Source organism: Triturus cristatus, chromosome 7, assembly GCF_964204655.1.
Source record: "Triturus cristatus chromosome 7, aTriCri1.1, whole genome shotgun sequence".
In the NCBI taxonomy this organism is placed as follows: domain Eukaryota; kingdom Metazoa; phylum Chordata; class Amphibia; order Caudata; family Salamandridae; genus Triturus; species Triturus cristatus.
In genome coordinates this window covers 936,561,783-936,586,646 of record NC_140590.1, presented here as the reverse complement: position 1 = coordinate 936,586,646, position 24,864 = coordinate 936,561,783, and the positions used below count along the sequence as shown (strand labels likewise).

The 24,864-nt window shown below is 44.1% G+C and overlaps 1 long non-coding RNA gene across 1 annotated transcript in view; it reads left to right on the top strand.

The window, feature by feature from the left end:
- Positions 1–24,864, top strand: part of LOC146810879 (uncharacterized) — a 126,090-nt gene that overhangs the window by 45,365 nt on the left and 55,861 nt on the right. The window contains exon 2 of the long non-coding RNA XR_014966641.1: positions 1,859–2,022. This is a non-coding gene — a long non-coding RNA (uncharacterized LOC146810879). The remainder of the gene's footprint in view (positions 1–1,858; positions 2,023–24,864) is intronic.

The following is a 24,864-nucleotide window of genomic DNA, read 5'->3' as shown; positions in this document are numbered from 1 at the left end:
AATTTGTTACCCCCGAAAATTGGGCCTACCAGACTGTTTTTACTGCAGTACGTGGACGACATGGTGCTTTTGGACCATACCAAAACGGGTATGCAACGATTACTGGGTGCATTAAACATCTATAATAATGAAAATGATCTAAGAGTAAATGTAGGGAAAACAAAAGTAGTAATTTTCGGGAAGTATGCGAACAAACAAAAAAAACAATGGCAAATGGGTAACCTGAAAGTAGCTACAACAACTAAATACAATTACTTAGGGGTTTGGATTATGAGCAGTGGGAAGTCTGCAGCACACACTGCATCTATTGAATCAAAAGCTAAGGCAGTGACGTACGCCCTGTGCAAACTAAACTCCAAATTAAGTAGTCCGACAACAGGTCCCGTTAGAAAGGTTATTAGAGCCAAGCTACTCCCGACAATTACATACGGCCAACTAGCATTTCCCGCGGTATCAATTAACATCACGGAACGTGTCAGTTGCCGGGCATTTAAACAGATCTTTCACATCCCCGCCCATGCTGGGAACACCTTGGTACGTCTTGAATTTGGGCTAAATAAACAGCGTTATGAACATTGAGCATCGTTTGTTCGTTATTATTGAGGGGTCTGCCCTGCCCCCCCAAACACAATGAAGGCAATCTTAAAGGAAATTTTCGTGAAAAATGACAACCCATGGGCAAATGGCCTTTTAACTGCTTGCACTGAATTGCACCTTGACATGTCCAATTGGCGGGATTTTATTAATCAACCTGGAATTTTAAAAAACATTTTAAAGAAACAAGTTCGATTGCTATCAAAGGAAGAGGACTTGAAGGAACTAGAGTGCTCCAGTAGTAACATCAGGATATTAGCCAGTTCCTCACAACCACATCCACACACAACCACATACAACACAACCACACCCAACCGCGCACACACAACCACACACACACACAACCACACACAAACATGCACACAGCCCCACACACACACAACCACACACACCCAACCACATATCCACACACACAACCCCACACACAACCCCACACACAACCACACACACACAACCACACACACAACCACACATACAACCACACACAACCACACACACAACCACACACACAACCACACACACAACCACACACACCACACACACAACCACACACACCACACACAACCACACCAAACCACACACCCAACCACACATCCACACACGCACCCACAACCGCACCCACAACCACACACACAACCACACACACACACACACACCCACCCACACACACAACCCCACACACACAACCACACCAAGCATTGTTATAGCCAATAGGTCTCGTCTTTGGGACCTTATAAGTGTTTAGCCACGCAACAGTTGATGTGGTTGCACCAAGGATATTGTGCTGCATAACTAAATACTTAGAAGGTCCCAAAAGCGAGACCTATTGGCTATGCCAATGCTTGTTTCTTCTGTCGACAAAAGCATGGTCTTTGATATTTCATTTAGAGTCCACTGTTATTCAATCAATCTTTGGTAAAAGTAATAAGTGATTTGCCTCACCCTTCTCTATAAAGGCACAGAAAACCCCCCATTTTAATTGAATGTTGTCAGCATAAGGTGCATTTTTCAGTTTGGAATTTGCACCCATTACATTATTCTTTAATTTGGAGCAAATCTGCGACATTTTTGGAATTTACAAAGATTCCTACGAGTGCTTTTGGTATAAAGTATGCTAGCCATGTATTTTTAGGCACGTGTTTTCATGTGTTTTTCTGCATTGGGAATAGTACGTCTAAAATGTTGTGCACTGTAATGAAATGCAAATAAGCATTAAAACCATCCATTTCTTTTAATCGCTAAGGAAAATATTTTTCTCATGTAGTTTCCTTGCTGACCACCGTCCCGGCCTTGAAATATTCAGCTGTCCACTTCCTGTTCCTGAATTGAAGAAATGCTTAAGCCTATCCTTGACGGAGTAATTATGTATGCTTTCCCATGACTGCAAATTAGATACTAATTGTTGATGAATCTCCACAAGCCCTGAAGGTTTGTAAGTGTTATATCTTTACTGGTGAACTCACTCAAAATGTCTACAGTTTGGATTTTCACACGTGGAAATCCACCATATTGGCAGTTTTCCGAGTAAATCCCAGTTGTGAGGGTAAAAGTCTACCAGCCAGGAATGTGTCGTTATTCGTGAACATTTCTTTCCTTTAAAAGTGGAATTTGTCACATAAAGGTGTATTTTCTTGCTATTTATTACAGCTACTAGCTTGATAGCTCAGAAGACTAAAGAAGAGGTGTAAAATGTGATATGTTTATGACACAGGATTGAATCCAGACATAGATAAAAGTCTGTGTCCTTCTTTGTATGTTTACAGTGCTTGTTTTTCCCACTCTTTTAGATATGCCAAACATCTATTAAAATCAAGGTCGAACATAATATGCCAAACCTTTCTACTGCCATTTTATTGGATGAGTGACCTATCAGTGTTTTGCGAGGGCATAACTTTCCCTATAAGTTGAGGCTAGCTGTTGTAAACTGCTTAAATAATTGTAATACTTTAGGGAAGCATACCCAGACTTTGATGTTCAATTGCTGGTGACTGGCTTTTGTACGCACTCCAAAAATACAATGTTAGTTTGGATTGGTCACAGGGTTGGTTTTTGGGATGATTTTTCATAACTTATGGAAGACCAGAGGTTCTTTTACCGCTCACATTTTTATGTTTTACTAAAGTTATGTGAACATGTTTCTTACGTACTTAGGCTCACTCGGTGCAAAACTGTTAGCCCTTCATTTCTTATACTTTGTGTTAGTTTTGATGCCTACCTTGAAAACATAACATCTTTCAAAGCAAAGAAGCCTATTTAACTTCTCTATTGTGAGAAGGTTCTTGGTACAAAATACCTTATTTATTTCAAGAAAAATATCTTGTCCAGTTTTTATACATGACCCAGTGGTTGGTATAGCTGCTAGCAGGGTACTTCATCAGATTAAACGAGAGCCTCGCAGAATTGTGTGACCCATGGCTAAATTCGGTTACTAAAATGGTGCTTGATGTATTATGCAACTACTCACTGCGAAAATGTAATTTCTAAATTGTATGCAAGTAGAAATTACACAATTTAAAATACTGTTCGAGGAGATAAAAAGCACATTGTTTCTGTGCCAGTTAATAATTCATCAAAAGTTGTGCACCCAGAAAATAAAATGCCTTCAGAGTTATTCTGCCATGGTTCTTTCATTGCATATTTCAAATATTTCTTTGTGCTGCCTATATTAAAAGGTTGTTGCTTACATGTACCCGTATGCTGTTAATCATATGATGCTCAATGTGTGACTGCCAGTAGACTTGTTCAAATTGTCTATAGAGTTCTGCTCCTTGTATCCACCTGCCAGTTTCCACATTGTAATGTCAGTTTCACATTTCCCCAGCTACCAACACTGCAGTGCGAGTTTCTGTACTGCTCTCAGAATATTATCAGGTCCGTTTTACATGGGCATACACTGCAGCACCAATTTCTACATTGACCTTTCTTCCCCTTGCAGATTGCTGAGAGAGTTTCACTACGCCACATTTAAAGACATATTGTCACGGCCGAATATTGCCTTGCCCTTCTGTTTTCGACATTGCTGTGATATTTATGTGTTGTCATGCAATTTTCACATTGCCCCAGAAAAATGTTTGCTGTGTTAGTGTCAGTAATGTTCCAAGGAAAGCCTATTTTGCTCTTGGAAACACACATTGCCAGCCATTTTCAACACAGACCCTGTAAAATGTCTATTACAGAAATAACATTACTCTAAAAAATACTGTCATGTCAGTTTTCACATTGCCGGCAGAAAATTGCCAGGGTTGTGGAATTTAGTAAAATATCTACTTGTCCAATGGACAGGTTGCTTCATAAATCTACTTGTTCTGTAAAAAAAAATTATCTTTAACCTTTGGTGGTAAGTAGTGTGGTGGCAAATTATGCAAGACATTTCTTTATATAAGCACTCTGATAATTGTATCTCTGATTATGCAAGGGCTAATATATAATAGGGTTTGAATCCTAACAATTCCCTTATTTCACCACCTTTCCACAGACCTACATAATGGGGCTGGAGGTAGTTTTAAGCAATAGTTCCAGGGTTGGAATGTACTTCTGACTCTATGCCAACCTACTAACTAGCATGTTCAGGGGTATGGAATTCCTATAGCCCAACTCTCAGGACATATTGTTTGGGGTCAAGGACAAAAAGCTTTCAAGTTTATTTTGTCCTGGGGACAAGTAGGCCCAACCTCCTGCAGCACAATACCTTTGGCTGCCAGTTTACAGTACGGATCAGGGAACGCCATTGTCTGTAGTTATGATAATATTTATGTCAGTATGTTAATGCTGTTTGAACTTGTATTTATGGTTCTTTAATGCAAATCCTTTATTAGTAGGGTGAGCACTCCAAGGAAATATTGTAAGCTCTGACTGCACTGCCGACAGTGGTCCCAGTATAAAAATGTATACACATTTTGCAAAGTTTAACAATGCTTCTATCTTTGCCAGGAGTAAATTTCCAATATTGCTCAGTATGGGGGAAAGATTAGACAAGAGCTGGTAATTTTTAGGAATACTAGCATGCATCAACATGTTTTACTAGATGACGCATCAAACAAATTGTACCTAATAATTTAAACTAGTTTAGCTAAATGTTTTATTTCCTAGTTGCATTTTTTTGTGAACATTTTATTTTGAAAGCAAAGACTCGCCAATCTTGCTTTCAAGCTTCTGCAAATATTTGCATCTAATTAGAGGGCATTCTGGGAGCATTACACGTAGCCTCATATTGTTAGAGTGCTCACATTTCTAATAAAGGCTTTGCATTAATAAACCATTAATACAAGTTCAAACAGTATTAACATATGGACATACATTTTACCTTCACTTCAGACAATGCCATTTCCTGATCCATAATGTGGTGCTGTAAACTGGCAGCCAAAGGGTTTGTGCTGCAGGGGGTTGGGCCTACTTGTCCCAAGGACAAAATAAACATGAAATCTTGTTTCCCTTGACCCCAAACAATATGTCCTGGGAGTCAGGCTATAGGAATTCCACACCCCTGTATCTTCATTTCCGGTGCCCCAAATACATTCTTGAACCAAATACGTTCCCCATCAAGGCTGAATCCATCATTTAGTTTCGTACCATTCCTTAACTCTCTTTCCGATATGATAATTCTGGCCACAATCTCAAAGAACCATGTGGTATAAATGAGCAATATGCTGATCCAACAGCATAACAAAAACTACCATTGACAGCATAGGTAATATCAAGAACTATTCTGTTTTGCAAAACGACAGGGCTTCGGGCTTCTAAGAGGTCAGAAAGTAACCATAACTCTGTGGCAGTTGGGTTTGCGACTTCTAAGACTTTGACTGAGGTTTGAATTTCCTCAATTGGCAATCTTATTCTGTAAATAATGAACAGGATAGTGAAGTGGGAAGTTTCGAACATTTCTCTGGGCAGTAGTTTCCTGTCCAGAGATCTAGGAGGATGTAAGCAGGAGAGCAAGACCCAAACCAGTCACAGGGCAATCATGAATGCTCCCCCTTGCAGCACACAAAGCAAGTATCAGGTTGCCCTTGAATTCGGAAATAAAGGACTCCTGATGGTGGCTCAAAATAATAGGGGCTATGTTGTGATCTACATCAGGTTGCAATGAACAGATCATAATTGTTGTGACCTACGTGGACATGGTCTATTAGAATTTTGCAATCATTCCATGGACTGTGTCGGTAAGGTGGATACCAGTGGGCATGATATATTGGTTAAGGAAAAGGATTTTTGGATGGAAACATTGTCACACTTGTCACTGTAGTGCCAATGTAAGTACAAATCAAAGCATTTTTGTTCATCAAAGGAAGCAAGGACCACAAGCATGCCCCCTCGGGCATCAGTTGATAACTGAACAGAGATCCAGTAAGAGGAATGATTGAGGTTCTGCAGGTATTGCTCTAGAAAGTGCAAAAAGGTGCTTATACTGTACAAGGATCATCGATCTAGATGGATGATGTTGCTCTCTGGGCGCCCACCAGCTGGCCCTACTCAGCAAAGCCATACAGTGTGCCCGACAGAAAGACTTGTAGCAAAGATCCTCTTCCAGATTCCTTGTAAAATCAAGTAACTGGGAGGCTTTCAGATACTTGTCAGAAGTGCACTTGTGGGCAGGAGAAGCTTATGCATCCTGGTAAGAACAAGGTCCCTGGACCTTTTGCCTAAGTTCCACAACTGTTGGAGCAGGAGCAAGATGCATAGGAACAATTTGTTTCACCTGCACAGAGGCAGCTGGAAGGTACGAGTGGATTTGGTGGTCCTCTTGCAATGGCTGGCATGCAGCCAGGTCATTACACTGCAGCACTTCATTGCAGTGCTCGTGGTGCACAAAAGTGGGAAATGACCTATACCTCAGGGTTGGAGGACAGACTTCTGCTGATGGAGTCACACAGGAACCTGATTCTCTTGTTACAGATCATGGCAAGCTTCATTATGACAGGGAGGTAAGGCAGCTCAGTCCTGCGAAGGGCAGATGTAGAACCTGTGAGTAAGTTGTTTGCAGTATTGGAGGGTAACGTAATTTAGGTGTAAATCAAGTACAGCTAGAGACACGGGGGGGTTTGGCAAAAGCCGCATGTCGCCGTTAGTGATTTCAGAGGCACCCATGAAAACTCTTGATTATCCTTTTTAGGTCTGGCATTAGACAAGACTTTCATTCTAGTAAAATTATATGTATACTATACTTACTCTCGGGTTTTTTAACCAGTTCTCTTCATCCATTGGACTGTTTTCAATCGCATTTTCTTTCTTCCCACTACAGCATACTGCATGGAGCAGTGGTTCAGCCCACTCCAGCCACTGACTAATTTCACTGTGAGTGACTGTATTCCACCCTTTCACAAGCAGCACATCTAGAGACAAAGTAGTTCCCTTCAGTGTTGCATTCAGTCTGTGTTTAGATCCTGATGTGATAGCAACATTCTTTTTTACCAGCTGGTTCTATTGTTTTTGATGTGAGCATAGGGCACATTCCAGGCATATCAGTTTCTGAGTATTGCTGATGTAAATTCCATTTTGGAGTGGCCTTTGTTTATTTGAATGCTGATATTTCACAGCATACCAGATTGTGTCCATTTGAAACAATTCCTTATGAAGTTGTTACTTTTTTTTTGTATAAGCGCAATGAAGTGCATTTAGAACTGCACTTCCATATGACATGCTGGTATATATTTTAATTGAGGACTACAGTAACAATTTAGTTTGATTTCAGAACCCCAGTATGTCTTACTTGTAAATCTTTCTATATTTTGCTATCTGTGTTCATGGTGTTGTGCTTATATAGATAGTTAAGATTTATATTACCAATTGAAGCTATAGCTTTTATTCCAATTTCCGGTCCATTATCTATCTATCTTTGCAAACCTGTCCCACTTTGCAACCATCTCTATATATCTCTTTACAACAGTGTCTATTTGTAGTAGTGATTTACAAAATCATTATAAAAAAAGTATTGGCAAAGGCAGAAGGCCGGCTGCCAATGCCACACCTGTTGGTTATGCAAAAACAACAGTTGATGGACAGAATGCATAACAATGTCATACATTCACCCCAGTACAGAGATCTGGGCCTAAATCCATCGTTTTTTTGCTCACCATGCCAGTCCAGTTTGAACCCAGCCATATGCAAATCAGTCTTGACCCTGTGCCTCATGGGAACAGTCCAGCCCGAACTGCCAAGCCAAGTCCTCCCTGGACTGGAACAAGCATCCTAGGACCAGTTTCGGGGTTTCACCCCTCTTCAGCCATGATAGCTTGATTCCAGTGGTATGGAGAGCACGGGACTCACGTCTGGGCATACCCGTCCTTCTCGGGGTGACAGATGCATAAAGAACAATTGATGGACAGAATGCAGAACAATGTCATACATTCACCCCAGTACAGAGATCTGGGCCTAAATCCATGGTTTTTTTTGCTCACCATGCCACTCCAGTTTGAACCTAGCCATATGCAAATCAGTCTTGACCCTGTGCCTGACCTAACCTGTTGGTTATGTCAGTGTTTGTTGCAAATGTAATCACGTCACCGTGATTACCGGGGTAAGTTTGATCAGCCAGAAGACCAAAATGAGGACATATGTATATTTACGTTTGGAACCCATCTAAATGTGAACAGAGGGGCCCCCTTGGAGGTGGGTATGCAGTGGGAGTGTTTTTGATTCTCTTTCCGAAGTTGTGGGCTTGGCAAGTAGTACGAGTGATGGGTGGGGGTGGGGGGGGGGGGGGGGGTTCTGCCAAACTACTCTCCCAGTGCTGTCTCTCCACACTCCATCAGGATCCCTTTTAAAGTTCTGTCCTATCAAATCTGTTTTTCTGCCTCAATGTCACATTCTGCAAATCAGGTAAATCTCACAGAGTTACATAAGAGTCTACAGTTTGAGAAATATGCAAAGTTATTTTAAAGCTTGGACGTTACATGGACTCTTTTGACAGTATAGCCCATAAAAGTGTTTATTCTAGAAATTTCATATTGTGAGGATTGATAGTAACACACTTTTCAATAACCTGTTTAGATGGCAACATGAGAGCATCAAGCAGTCCTTTAACATAAGTACTGTTTTGAATCCTCATTTGCTGAATTAAGGAAGCCCCGCTGCATCTAAGTCCAAAATCATAGGCCACTCCAGACGTGATGTCTGCCTTATCCCCCTTCCATCTGAGTCTTGTGCCATTGGGGCGCTCAGCCTCAATACTATTAACAGTGCGGCCCGAGATACTGGCACCATCATTTTCCCATAACTTAGCCTTTACTACCAGGCAGTTATGGTCACTAAGTTGAATATCTATTACTTTTGGGGCCGTAATCCAGGCCTCAAGACCCGGGGAAATACAGATAAAATCTATTACTGAATTCGTTCCCCGGCCTATAAAGGTAGGACAAATATCCCCCTTTGCATTTTTCTCATTGGCCATAATATACATGTTATATGAGGCAAGGAAGTTATTTAGGGCGTCTCCATAATAATTGTGTTGAAAATGAAGAATCCCGTCCTCATGACCGTCCACCAATCCGCAGATGTTGACCTCTGAGAAAGGACAGGTAGTAATATTAAAATCCCCTGCGAAAAACAGGTCAAAGACTTCATTAGGGTCCTTGAAAAAGTCTTCCAGTGCCTTTGAAAGATCTTTAACCGGCTGATCCCTAGAATCAGTAAAAAGATTATAATAAAAATTAATGAAAAGAATGTTCCTACCTCCACTTATATGCAGCCATAAAATCTGGGAGTGAGCCCCGACTTGAACATATTTAGTGACTGACAAAGGAGCTTTAACTGAGATCAAGACAAGCAAGCCCCCCTTAGCTCTTCCCGATACCGAGCCAGTAGCGGGTAGCTGGTATGAATTAAAACCAATATAGCTTTTGAAATCAGTGCACCAAGTTTCCTGTAAACAGATTATATCAAAAAGATCTAAAAATTCCAACCACCCCAGACTATCTGCTTTCGATCTAATTCCAGCGATATTCCAACTTACAATATAACAACCAGAAGAGGCATGGATACCTGTCCCCAAATTCGTATAGTTACTACCCTGTTGGGAGGTGACAGTGTTAAGAGTCTCCTTATCTAACACAGGGTTACCTGCTGAATCTCCCTCCTCACCCAGGGGCATACAGACTATTGATGACACAGGAATTTCCTCCTCCAACCCTGGCGAACATACATTTAGGCCTCTAACCAACAAATCTTGGTTCCCCGGGGGTTCCGGGGGTACCATACCCACCTCTGTTCGGGATTCCGTGCAGACAACGGGGACGCTCGTCTTATCCATTAATATGGGATCTTCTGTTAACCCTAAGACGGCACCCACCTCCTGTCAGTCATTTTGGTCCAACCTGCTCAGGCATTGAAAACGGTTAACAGTATCAACCTGGCTGTTTGTCAAGCTAAACACCTCTTCTCTCCTCAGTCTCCCTCCCCCAGGTGCACTGAAAAGTGCTCTATATGTTGACTATAGAAAAAGCCAAGAGGACGGAGTGAGATGCCCTGGTCAGTGCTGGGGCGGGACGTAGCACGAATCAAAGCTGTCGTGGCAAGGTGGGGGGTACTAAAATTGATAATAACACAATCACCAGGAATGTTTTTAGGGGACATTCCAATCCAATTGGTTCTGGTAGTAGCCAAAATCTGATCCGCCATAGCCACAGGAAAGCCACATTCACGGTTAAGCCATGCCACAGTTTTGTTTTTGAGGGAATCATGTGATTCCACAGAGCGGTAGGGCCCGTCCTCTCTGATGGGTGGCACGTTGGTCAAAACTGCCACATAAGGTGCGCAGTCAGGTGGCAGATTTGGTTGGGGGAGGCCACAGTTATTAAACTTCCCCCTTCCAGAGGTCCTAGTCGTGTTCCCCAGGTCATAGGTAGCTGCGTTTGGTGGGGTACCATTAAGGCAGGAAGGCTTGGCTGGAATAGCACTAGATGTATCCCCAAGAGCGGGTCGTGTTAAATTACCAACAAAGCCCTGCCGTTCAATAGCAGGATTGGTCCTACTCGTTGGCTGTGAGAGAATAGTAGAGCTCGCACATATCTGGCCAGTACTTGATAAGTCTTTGGAGGGTTGCACGCGTTTACCCGGCAAACCCGCAGTCCCACTTACCGCAACGGGCGGTTGAGGGCTATTATTGGAATTAAATCCAGATTGCACCAATTCGCCCAGTCTGTTCACTTCCCTAGATACAGCCTCAAGTTTATCTAAGAGAGGTATGATCATTTTATCTAGCTTGCTATCGATCATACCAATTAGCAACTCGAGCTGATCTGGGGCTAATATCATGTGGGTAGAATTAACGCCATTATTTGAACAGGTGTGCTCAGGGGAGCCTGCGTTAGAAACAAAGCCAATATTCTTTTTACTTTTGCGGCCTCCCTTTTTGGGCGGAACAAGTCTATTAAGGTGTGACCCTGATCTTAACACTCTATGCATTTTAGGGACCACAGGGGTCGAAACAACAGTAACATTAGGAGACCTACTAATATCAGATACCTTGGAGGGATCGGTATCAGGCAAGGGAACCTGAGTTGACTCAATTACGCATGCACCCACCCTCGCTGGAGAGTCTATAGGAGCCGATACTTGGCTATCATCAGAGGAGTGGATCTCAACAGAAACTAGTTGGCTCGTAAACTCAGGTCCACAATTACTGGCCAGACCCAGGGATAGTCTACGTTCCTTGTTGATCTTGTCTACAACTTTAACTAAATAATTATCAAGTGTAGAGACAATAGGGCGAGGAGTCCCAGTTGACTTGGACATGCTGCCCTAAGATAAAAGATAACAAAGAAAACAAAAACTACCAGTTAAAATAGCACTTACTATGAAATGATACCAACAATATAAACATTAGACATAAAATAAGAATGATTCTATACCACGGATAAGACACCTTAGATAGAACACTAATTAGTAAGGATTCTATGTGAGAGCAAGTCCAAAATTCCTGGGACCACAGAGTGCAGAGTGCGAAGGCCAACTGCACACCACGGAAGCACACTATATAGCATGCACAGGGCACAGACCTAGTCAGCGTAGTACAACATAATTGAATCCACAACGTGCAGCAGGGTGCCAATAGTCCCACCGAATATAAATTTCACAGTACCTTACAACAGTGTCCTTGTCAAGGTCCAATTTAGGTCCAATCAGGGGGGTGGCCCAGCCCGGCCTCCGTTGGCCCCGGACGGCCACAGACGGCCCGCCCTCTGCCCGGCGCCGCCCGCGCGCGTCCCGCGACGCGGAGGGAGCCTCGCGTTTATCAACGGCTCCGGGCGCGATGTCGGGCGGAAGTGCCCCGCTCAGGACCCTGGGAGCTGTAGTCCTCTGCGGCTGGCGGTGTCGGGGCAGCGGCAGGGGCCACAGAGCGCGAACAGCCAAGGCACAGCTGGACAAGACCCCAGGAGCCTCAAAAGCCTCTTACTTCGCCTGGGTAAGTTTTTTGAAGATGCCCCCACTCCACCGAGGGAGCCTCGCGTTTATCAACGCCTCTGGGCGCGATGTCAGGCGGAAGTGCCCCGCTCAGGACCCTGGGAGCTGTAGTCCTCTGCGGTCGGCGGTGTCGGGGCAGCGGCAGGGGCCACAGAGCGCGAACAGCCAAGGCACAGCTGGACAAGACCCCAGGAGCCTCAAAAGCCTCTTACTTCGCCTGGGTAAGTTTTTTGAAGATGCCCCTGCTCCACCGAGGGAGCCTCGCGTTTATCAACGCCTCCGGGCGCGATGTCGGGCGGAAGTGCCCCGCTCAGGACCCTGGGAGCTGTAGTCCTCTGCGGCCGGCGGTGTCGGGGCAGCGGCAGGGGCCACAGAGCGCGAACAGCCAAGGCACAGCTGGACAAGACCCCAGGAGCCTCAAAAGCCTCTTACTTCGCCTGGGTAAGTTTTTTGAAGATGCCCCCGCTCCACCGAGGGAGCCTCGCGTTTATCAACGCCTCTGGGCGCGATGTCGGGCGGAAGTGCCCCGCTCAGGACCCTGGGAGCTGTAGTCCTCTGCGGCCGGCGGTGTCGGGGCAGCGGCAGGGGCCACAGAGCGCGAACAGCCAAGGCACAGCTGGACAAGACCCCAGGAGCCTCAAAAGCCTCTTACTTCGCCTGGGTACGTTTTTTGAAGATGCCCCCGCTCCACCGAGGGAGCCTCGCGTTTATCAACGCCTCCGGGCGCGATGTCGGGCGGAAGTGCCCCGCTCAGGACCCTGGGAGCTGTAGTCCTCTGCGGCCGGCGGTGTCGGGGCAGCGGCAGGGGCCACAGAGCGCGAACAGCCAAGGCACAGCTGGACAAGACCCCAGGAGCCTCAAAAGCCTCTTACTTCGCCTGGGTACGGTTTTTGAAGATGCCCCCGCTCCACCGAGGGAGCCTTGCGTTTATCAACGCCTCCGGGCGCGATGTCGGGCGGAAGTGCCCCGCTCAGGACCCTGGGAGCTGTAGTCCTCTGCGGCCGGCGGTGTCGGGGCAGCGGCAGGGGCCACAGAGCGCGAACAGCCAAGGCACAGCTGGACAAGACCCCAGGAGCCTCAAAAGCCTCTTACTTCGCCTGGGTACGTTTTTTGAAGATGCCCCCGCTCCACCGAGGGAGCCTCGCGTTTATCAACGCCTCCGGGCGCGATGTCGGGCGGAAGTGCCCCGCTCAGGACCCTGGGAGCTGTAGTCCTCTGCGGCCGGCGGTGTCGGGGCAGCGGCAGGGGCCACAGAGCGCGAACAGCCAAGGCACAGCTGGACAAGACCCCAGGAGCCTCAAAAGCCTCTTACTTCGCCTGGGCACGTTTTTTGAAGATGCCCCCGCTCCACCGAGGGAGCCTCGCGTTTATCAACGCCTCCGGGCGCGATGTCGGGCGGAAGTGCCCCGCTCAGGACCCTGGGAGCTGTAGTCCTCTGCGGCCGGCGGTGTCGGGGCAGCGGCAGGGGCCACAGAGCGCGAACAGCCAAGGCACAGCTGGACAAGACCCCAGGAGCCTCAAAAGCCTCTTACTTCACCTGGGTAAGTTTTTTGAAGATGCCCCCGCTGCACCGAGGGAGCCTCGCGTTTATCAACGCCTCCGGGCGCGATGTCGGGCGGAAGTGCCCCGCTCAGGACCCTGGGAGCTGTAGTCCTCTGCGACCGGCGGTGTCGGGGCAGCGGCAGGGGCCACAGAGCGCGAACAGCCAAGGCACAGCTGGACAAGACCCCAGGAGCCTCAAAAGCCTCTTACTTCGCCTGGGTACGTTTTTTGAAGATGCCCCCGCTCCACCGAGGGAGCCTCGCATTTATCAACGCCTCCGGGCGCGATGTCGGGCGGAAGTGCCCCGCTCAGGACCCTGGGAGCTGTAGTCCTCTGCGGCCGGCGGTGTCGGGGCAGCGGCAGGGGCCACAGAGCACGAACAGCCAAGGCACAGCTGGACAAGACCCCAGGAGCCTCAAAAGCCTCTTACTTCGCCTGGGTACGTTTTTTGAAGATGCCCCCGCTCCACCGAGGGAGCCTCGCGTTTATCAACGCCTCCGGGCGCGATGTCGGGCGGAAGTGCCCCGCTCAGGACCCTGGGAGCTGTAGTCCTCTGCGGCCGGCGGTGTCGGGGCAGCGGCAGGGGCCACAGAGCGCGAACAGCCAAGGCACAGCTGGACAAGACCCCAGGAGCCTCAAAAGCCTCTTACTTCGCCTGGGTACGTTTTTTGAAGATGCCCCAGTCATTAGCATGTTCAGACCACAAGGTACTTGAGGTAATCGGATTTAGATTTTGTCATGTCATTTTTGCATTCAGTATTGTCAGCGCAAACAGTAGTTACAAAACAACACAGCTAAGACTTAATTTTCATTGCTTTTTGGTATATTTAGTTGGCCACGATATCTATTGCAATATACTATATAATTTAGTTTACACAAGAGGTCACTCCCTAAAAGGTTTGTCAGAGAGGTAGACTCAGTAGAAAGGCATGAAGGGGGGGGCGGGACAAGGCATACCAGAGAGAGGGGTAACAAAACAAATTCATCAGTCTTCAGAGCAGAATGGCTAGCTAACCCCTGTAGCAATAAGGCAAGAGGTGGCTTTCCTTTAATAATACTTCATACATACGGTCTATTTCGATCTACTGGAATCAGTGTGTTTACAATCGATTCTGCGCCTCTTGGCTGTCTGAAAAGATGGGAAACCAATTTTGACAACTGACAGTAAATTCTTGTTATTTGGATCGTTGATGGGGCATTGGAGTAAATTTAGGCTATCCTGTCTCTAGAATCCCTGTTGTCCACAGTTAAAACATGTAGAGCTACCATGTGCAACTGGAGCTCCTCGATCCCTCCCTCAGCTTCTACCGTACTTCCATTTATCTGCATATCAGCATTTGTTCCTTGCCCACCCCAATTGTAACACTATGCGTGGCAAAGACGCATTAGTTGTAACACCTGCGTTTTAACAGCTGTGCTTGGTTCGCGCTGTGTTGTAAATTCTGTTTCTCCCAGGAAAACAGTTAGGTGTTTGTTAGACTTGTGCTGCAGATCATCTGATGAAAGGGGTAGGATGGAAGAAAAGTAAGGGTAGTGTGGCACTAACAGCTTCTTTCCCATCTGTTTCTTATATAAGGAGATAGGAAAGTTCTTGCACACCTGACTATTGACATCCTAGCTTTCAAAAGTCTCCAGTCACAGCCCATCAAGGCTTGCATAATCTCCAGTATAGCTAGGTCAGTGGCCCTATTACAGGCATGCATTATTAATGCAAGGTTAAATGTCCATAAAATCAGTCACCGACACTCCTGCGACGTTAAAACAACCGCACGTAAATCGCCACAGAAAGCACGTGGCCTGGTATACCTCTGAACTACGTAGGGAAAAGTCTAATTGCAAAAAATTGGAAAAGACATGGCGAAAATCTCAAACTATGGAGGAAAAAGAAACTTATAAAACTACCATACCACTTTACTATGAGAATATTAAAAAAGCACGAAAAGCCCATATTACCTTTAGGCTAAACCAAGCAGGCAACTCTGCTAAAGTACTTTATAAAGTCCTCAACTCCTTTACCAACCCAATTACCTCTATCAATCAGACACCCCCTCCACCCCTCAAGTGTTATGAGATAATATCGCCAATTACTTTGAGGAAAAAATCAACAACATTTATGATAAATTTCCAAGAGACTAGAGATATTTCCTACTTTTCAGGTTGCAAAAGTGGAAGAGATGCTGCAAGCAGCCAAATCTGGCTCACCCCTCGATACTATGCCAGCCAATTTGTTTGCCTTATTAGCTATGCAATTAGCCCCTCCCATTTGCACTATACTGAATGCTTCTTTGAGTGAAGGGAAATTTCCACATGTATGGAAGGCGGCACAAGTGTTTCCGATCCATAAGAAGGCACATGTTCCCCCAACAGAGCTGGCAAACTACTGCCCCATTTCACTCTTTCCACTTTTGAGTAAACTTTTGGAAGGACATATCAATTCCAACCTTATGGAGTACATAGAATCTCAAGGCGGCCTCAACCCCTCACAACATGGTTTCACACCTAATCACTCCACTGAAACCACCCTCACAGGTGTCACTGACTCATCAGACTTCCCCTGGACAACAACAAGGCTGTGCTGTTGGTACTGCTGTAGACTTATCTGCAGCTTTTGACACTGTGTCTCACCACAAGCTACGGCAAAGATTGAGTGAAAATGGAATCCATGGACTTGCGCTAAAACGGTTTGCGAGTTTTCTGCACCAGGTCACCCAAACTGTTAATCTGGGCCCTTTTTGCTCCCACATCATGAAACTCACGAAGGGAGTATCAGAGGGCTCTTGTCTGAGCCCTACCTTGTTTAATGTATATGTGGCCCCTCTCGCAAAGAGATCACGGGTTCACTCCCTTTTCTTATGCGGACGACACCCAACTGTTTTTATCATTTGATAACAATACGACCTCGACCAAATCCCTCTTTGCCGATGGTATGCGTGCAATTTCGGACTGGATGACGGAAAACTTACTCCAGCTTAATGCCGATAAAACGGAAATCTTATTATTTGCGGGTACCCAAACTTTATGGTCCCCTTACTGGTGGCCCCACGGAGTTGGGCTTAACCCCTACCCCAAAAACAGTGGCATAAAACCTAGGTGTTCATCTGGACTACCCTCTTACTATGAGAGAGCAAGTTATGTCCATTTCAGGTACTTGCTTCCACACATTGAGTCTCTTCCGTAGAATGTTCCATCTTCTTCCTCTATCTATTTGCAGGACCCTGATTCCAGCCATGGTAATCATTCGCTTCGGTTATTGCAACGCCCTTCTTCCTTGCTGAATAGACTGTGGGTGGTTCAGAACATGGAAGCCCGCCTGCCACTTAATATGCCCCCCCCAGAACATCCTCCATGACATTGCTGAGACATCTCCACTGGCTTCCCATCCGCTAAAGAATCCAGTAAAAAATGTGTTGTCTAGTCCATAAGACACTCAGTGGCAGAGGTCCAGGTTACCTTGCGGAAAAACGTAAGTTTTATCAGCCTTGCAGATCTCTCTACTCAGGGGAAACAGCTCTTCTTGTTATTCCCTGTGACAGAAAACTCCACGCTGGGGTCAAAACCTTTCTCATACCTCACCCCACGGTACTGGAACTCACTACCTGTTCATCTACGTAAGTGCCCAGATCATCTCCGTTTCAGGAAACTCCTGAAAACAGAACTTTTCAGTAACTGATCTCTCAGACCTGCATACCCGCACCTCTAGCACGGATATACCCCTCTGGGGGCGATTACGGCGCTTTAAAAATTCCATCATTCATTCATGCATGCATCCACTTGGGTACATGCTGGGATTCTAGAGACTCCTTTTCTCTTCCTCCATTCCTGCAACTCTAGAGACGCCTGCTCTATACTGTGGATTTCACTTACACCTCCAACTCCTAATATCCTGGGACTCCCCCGTTCCTACACCAAGACCAGTTCATTATCAACTGCCCCATGACACTTTTTCACAAAGTCACTTTTATGTTTAGAGCCAATAAGACAATCCAACGTCACATATCATGAACTTTGCATCGTGCTACACTGTGGGACCTGATCAGTGAATCGAAAGCTGCGCTTTCCACCTCCCAATCACCCTTTCCTGGAGAATTCTCCAGCTTACTTTCAGTGCTTACAGTTGTCGTGTGGAGTTTAGCTCAGCCTTTCCTTCTTGGCACTGAAGGGCAATTCCCTTCAGAGTTATTTTTCTGCTGTCCTTATTCGTAGTCTAAGTGCTGAAGGGAACTGCATCTTTAAAGTCCTAGTCTTGGTCAGGTGGCTTCCTAGCTGATACAATAGATCAGCTGAAGTCCAGATACATGTAAAGAACTTCCATTGAGGTGAAGTTCGTATCCATTTCATGGAGTCCTTGACAGCAAGCTAGGGTTGTTTCATGTTTCACACTTTTGAAAAATCATACCCATTAAATTCATTGCAAAGCATGTTTTACTCATCAGAGCAGAGGGGGCAGCCTTAAAAGTGAATTGTGAAGCCACAGTGTAAATGTCTTGAGTGTGGCCTCCTGTTTCCAGAAAGTCAAAGCCTAACACATATAAAGAAGCCACAGATGGCTACAGGGATGTGTATTCAAGGTAACACAGTGTAGGCATAGGCATCATGAGGAGGGGTAAGCAGGTGCTGGATAGACCAAGAGATATAGTGGCCAAAGCAGTCATACTGGTTAGGGTCATTGCTTTTTCCTCCAGCCGTGCTACTGCTTAACAAGTTGTGAATACCGATTTCATCAACCCTTGCAGATGAGCTACAAAGTTGCACAGGTAAAACTATGTAGAAGTTGCCACACACACAAAGCCTGAGGGGTACCTCCATCTGATGTCGCTGTCAGTTTGTCTTTACAGTGGAATCCATTCAATTAGCATGGGGCTCAAATATATTCATCTCACAACACAAGCACAGTACACACATGCCAGCCTCAACTATATAATGCACATGGAGATTGAAGGACCCATCTATGAGGCACTAGTGGATTGTTTAGGAGGGGTAAGTAGACCCTCTTCCAAGGATACAAATACAGTGTCTGTTCCCCATGTGTATTTATTTGGAAGTGACCAATCTCTGTGTTCCTGTCATTTAGGAAAAGCAAAAGCAAAATGTGTGACACCCCCAGTAGACTCAAATGTGTTGAAATCCTAAGTAGGGAAAGACACAGAGTAGTCCAGAAAATATCAACAATGGGCACAGGGGAGGACTTTTGACTCTCGCTGTCTTCAAGTCATTAAAAAGACAGAAGGCATTGAAGAACTTTGCAATACAAGGAATAACTGCTGAGGCTCCCATTCAAACCTATTGTTCTGTCTTACAGTAGATCCTGTATTCGTCACTTCAGTGGCCTGCTTCCTCAATGGATTCCATTGCTAAGGTATTACAACCAAACCAAATGAGCACCAGTCACAAAAGTTCTGTGGTGTAGCCACATTGGACCACATACAGAAGCTAGATCTCTATATGATGCCTGTGCTGAATGGAGATGAAAGTCACAATGCTATTCCCCAATAACTTCAATTGATGAATTCCACAGTACTCATTATTGATTGCTGTCTGAAGTGGCGATAGCTACTAAGAAGGGGGACCCCTGGAGAAGGATATAGGCAGGTATGTCAGGGGAAATGAGAAACAACCAAAAAATATGATACCTGCCACAAATAATAAAAGAAATGCCCTAATATGAGTCCTAATGATAATAATCACAAGCCCTCGCGGCAGATGAACATAGAAATCAAGGTAAAGCGAATACAAATACAACTACGCTAGATTTTGATAAAGTAAATCAATTACATTTATTTATATTTTTCTGTATTTTTAGATAACATTTAGTTATATGTGCAGATATATTTTACAATGCATCAATCCACGATTCAAAAAGGCTATCAAATTTCTGTCCCACAACTCTCATCCAGGAAACAACAATCATACTATCAAACCTTCCAAAATAACATACTCTACTCATTCGCGACATACAATTATATTCAAAAGGTAAAAAAAGGACATCAATATGATGAATCTGCCATATATTAATTAGGGTAACAAAACGGCAGTTAGCATCCACAGTGTAAGGGTAGTGGAGTTCCAGCTACCACAATGGCCTTCACTAGCGCCGACGCGGGTTTCGGTGTACTTCCCCAGCCGGGGCTACACCTTCATCAGGGCGAGGATGCCTCAATTGTGTGGAACAGAAAAACCTATAATCATAAACAATGTATAAACAATTTCAGAATATAAAACGTAGTATTGTACAAAATTCAATATCCTCTTGTATATATTTTTTAATTCAAGTTAGCCACGAGGGACAAGCACGCATAATTGATAAACAATATAGGTGAACACTTGGAATAGAGTGCAACATACAAATATAGTAAAGGAAATAATAACATGAGGAATTAAGAAAATAAATACACATGAGTGATATTATGATAGATGGACTAAACAGGATCTTCTTTATAAATTTCTATCCCAGAAAAAAACTAAAGATAAATAAATAGAGTAGGAAAGATCTACTTAGGTGGGGTGATAACACACCTCCAGGTGGTGAAGTCATGACTGAACAAGTGAGAAGACAAGTAATCCATCACCAGATAGTGGGTATTCTCAACCAAAAAACCACGGGAACCTGATGGCGGGTACTTTATGGATGGCCAAGAAAGGAATTAGTGGCCACTCAGGGCAGTAGTAACGACTTCCGGAGGGGATGGTATCCTTAGAATGAAAATTGAATAGGTAAATCATAAAAGCTAGGTTCTCACAGACAATAGAATTAGCTCAGAATGATAATGACAATGTTAACAAGATTGGACCCATAGGGGATACCGGCAAGCATGGCAAAGGGGGCGTCACCAAGGCCTACCTGTCAGAGTCCATCAATTGTTTGTCCGCTGGACAAAGATCAAATGGGCCCACAGGAAGAGGACAACAATGTTATGAGGCAGTCACAAGATGATCTGATAAATAAACCGTCTACACCGGATATCAGTATTCAGCTCAGAAAATACAGGCGAATCTGTAAATATGCAAAAGAAAAAATAATTTTATAGTATGGGAAATATTGAAAAAAGAGGATAGCAAAGTAAAAATAGAGCGAAAGAGATATGCTGTTCTGAGAAACTGTAGGTGGAAAAGTTCAGTAAGGTCCGGACGAATGAAATATACAATATATCTGCCTGCTACCGATATGAGTATAAATTAGTATAAGAGGAGCCCGGTGGGGATTTCGTCAGCGGCATGGGCAAAAAGGTGCACCAGCAAGAGCTAAGATGGCTAATATCATGCAGTAGCAAAAACGTGCCAACAAATTTTGCGCGCGATAAATACTAGTAAACGAGGTAGAATTCAATAAGGATGTTGCAGGTAAACGCGTCGGAACGGAGCTTACCTAGATAGATGGGTGAGCTCCAAACGTGTGCTTCGATATTTTCCGCAGCTTAGGTTGGAGGCGCCGTCCTTAGAAGTCGAGCAATTCATCAACGGGTGCGTATGCAATATACGCTATTTCCGGGCATTAATGGGCCAATCAGAAGCTATTGGTAAAGAAGGCTGGAAAAAGAAAGCGGACTCGGCAAAACTAAGGCTGATCCTAAAAAGAGGGGGCCATTTTAGACTCCTTTAGAATGGTATGCTGAATATAGCGTACCTAGCGAGTTTAAATAGACCTAGCAGTTCTACTAGGAAAAATCAACAATTAAAGATAATAAGTATAAAGGTAAAACAGTAAAACAAAAACGGGTGAAAATCACGTAATGGTTCTGCATCTCTTCAATTTGAAGAACGGACAACATTTTTAAGCAGGAGATAGCGAGAGAAGATAGCGGTCAAAGCTGTGACAATAACGCCAAACATTCAGGTGGGGTGTAAGCGGATATGTTTTCGTCAAATGAAGGACAATGGGCCAATACGGAAAGCAGCCAAAGAGAGGGTATTATTCATTATCGGCACAGGGCCCATCCTAGGCAACCATCGTTGTGGCAAGTGTCAGGCTTGCCCCAATGCCCTGGTGGGAGATACTCTCCACACCTCTGAGCGGATGATAAAACTCCAAAAGATGACAAACTGTCGCACTTCTAACATCATATATGTTATTATCTGTCCCTGTCATCTCCTATATGTTGGAGAAACCGGACGTGAAGTGAGAGTCAGAATTGGGGAACACAAATCCAATATCCGCACCAAGAAACTATCTGCCCCGCTAGTAGGACACTGGCTTGACAACAACCACACTGAAAAGGAACTTAAATGGTCGATTTTGGAAAAAATTGCTGCCACCCCAGGAAAGGACACGACTTTGATACGCAAAAAAAGAGAAGTGTTCTGGATCTACTTCCTCAATGCGGTCACTAAAGGCCTAAACGAACATTGCCCCTGGAAAATGCTAATATATAACCTAGTACACGTTTCCCTCCTCACCACGGGTCAGCTTTAGCGGGACTCTTTGGCCTATTAAATTCCTTTTTCTGCCACCCTATGGATAATTTATTGTCCATAGGGTCTCCAATATATCACTTCCCGATTCATCATCTAGAACAACAGCGGACCATAAGTGATTCACCTCATCATCTGTGGGCTCACAGGCAAAGTTGTGGTTCTCAACAAAACCCCTGGATGCTTTTCTACTTGACAGTGTCCCCAGCACCTGCATCCAGAACCAATAATTGATTTCCACGTCCTGTCTGCATCTCAAAAGCCCAAAAAGTAGTCTTTCCCTAGAAGAAGAAAGAGTAGAGCAGAACATTCTAAGCTGCTATGCTGTTTTACATAATCAAATTGCTAAAATGGACTACAGGCAGGACTATTCTATGCACTACAGATGAGCAGTTTTTGCTCGAAAACGAATTTTCAATATTGACCATACTCGCGCCTCTGTAATCAGAGTTTGGTGTCACACAATATGCTTGACACCTTTTAAAAAGAAACAGAGGTGGTTTGTTTAGATCATGCCAATACTTATACCCTTTACTTTAGTGGGGAGGATGGAAAATGTAAGGTGCAAATGATAAGAAATGTTATGAGAAAGACAAAGTGGTCATGACTGTTCATAAAAATTTATTGACTCCTGCTTTTGTGCTGACGCATTTTGGGCCTGGAATACTTTACTAGATAAAAACCTTATTTGTTGCTGCCTAATATACTTTTCAACTCCTTTAAAGTTCTACATTTTAACCTAGGCTCTATTCGCTCTTGTTTTCCAATGTTATTTCGTATTAAAGTTCTATTTTTCCTGTTAAGTACTGCAGTCAACATTTTCATATATATTTTTTGTATAATCCATTGTACTTTACCTTGTGCTTCAAATATATATTAGTTCCACAGTACAATGAGCACCTTAAGTGGCTATACTTTTTAGAGGAAAATGCAGTTCTCTTTCACCAGTTCTGCATGGCTAACGATCACTATCAGTAGACATACCAGAATGCTAATTTGTTTGAGGATGTGTGCCTGGGATGTGAGAAGACCTCTTTTAACATTCTTCACCAGATGGCTCCTTGAAGATATGAAAATATTTACATAAAGTATTAACTTTTTGTAACTGTATTGCATCAGGTGGTGTAAACCTACCAAAGAGATCTTTGATATCACAGACCCAACAAGGCTGATTTCTTTACGATATCACACTTCTTGGCTGTAATGGATACAACCTGCTGTGGTAAAGTGACATATACTTTATTAGAACATTAGAATATTAAGCACTCCATTACACACAGTGGACAGCTCTGGGCTTCTACGGGCCGGGAGAAGCCTGCAGAGCAACATTCAAATGTTTTTTTTCTTCATTTACAGCTGCTGCTGTGTACAAAGGCCTCTCGGAGCGCAAGAGGATTTAAATCCCCTCGGGCTCAGATAGTCTTTTGTTTTATTTGTTAAAATATTCTTCCCTCTAGTGGCAGAATGTTCTTATAGCCCGCGGTAGCGGGGCTATACTGGCCATTAAAGTCCCCCTCCCTTGTTAAAGGCCCGCGCCTCGGGCCTTTAACGCTGGAGCGGGACTTTAATGGCCAGTATAGCCCACTACGGCGGGCTATAAGGCTATAACATGTACAATATCTTAATCACCAAGCCGCTCACTTACTAAGATTGGTGTTATGAAAAACAAACATGTTTCAACATATAATTGACACAGACGAAACAGTCACCACAATTATAATACCCCTTGAAAAAGATAGGTTTTGAATGGAGCATAATGCATTGTAAGTCAACTTGTATTTTGATTACAAAGCCATTGGGGGGTGGTTTATGTAAAGGAAGATGCCTTAATGTATGTAGTATGTAACATCAATAAGAAATTACAATGTTCCCATACTTGTATGTGCAAGACTTTGTACTGGTGTAGATTGTTTTATGTAGTATGCCTCACTGAAACATGCAACATTTGAGACAATCTGATTGACCAAAATAAAGAAACACTTGAACCCTTATAGAAACCTAATTGTTCAGTCTTCTTTTGTGTTCTGCCTGGCGGCAGATGAGGGAATCTGGCATATTGGTCCAGCAGTAGGAAGCATGTGCATTTTGCCTTAACTGTCCAAAATGAAAATGAGGAGGTGGTTACTGTGATCCAACCCATTGCTCCCATAGACTAATGGCTGCTCTGATGTGTTTACGGTACAGTTGGATCATCACAACCATTGTGGTCGTTGTTATCAGCTGAAAAGATTTGATGGTATTGTATTCTGTTACTATACATGGATTCATCACAGATAGGTTGACTGATTGCAGAATATTCAGGATTTTGTGCAAATCTGTCAATTTTGTTATACGCTTTGGGGAAGGTTATAACTGTTGAATGTGCAGAATGGTGTAAATGGTATAGCATTTAACTCTGGTGCATTTCCAATGATTTCCCTAAGGTATATCTGTGGGAAATTAATTATCAATTTGGAAGGGGGCACTCCGCCATGTAATAAGACAATTATCTTGCCAGGTTTAACACAGCTCATTGAGAACACTCTACTGAAGGCCTAATTGCTGTAGCAAAATATTCACGCTTTTCCACACATAAATGTGTGATAGGTTCATGCAGTACCAATTAACACCTAAGTCATGAAACAACACAAGAAAATTACCAAACTAGTTTACAAAATCGAAGAAAATGAAAAACAAAATGACAAGAATGCTAAAACCAGATTGAGTAAACATTGTAAAGGTTTTAAGTCAAACATGCCCGTAAGATCAATGATTTTATAGGATCAATTATTTTATAAAAGTCAGTTAGTTTTTGTGCATTCCCAAAAGCAGCAGCAAAAGACCACTCTTGCTCCAAAGATAGCAAGCATTGACAATGCCAAAAGGTCTCACAATGGCTTTGCTTTTATGTTTCCCCCCAATCCAAGTTGGATTGGTAAATTTAAA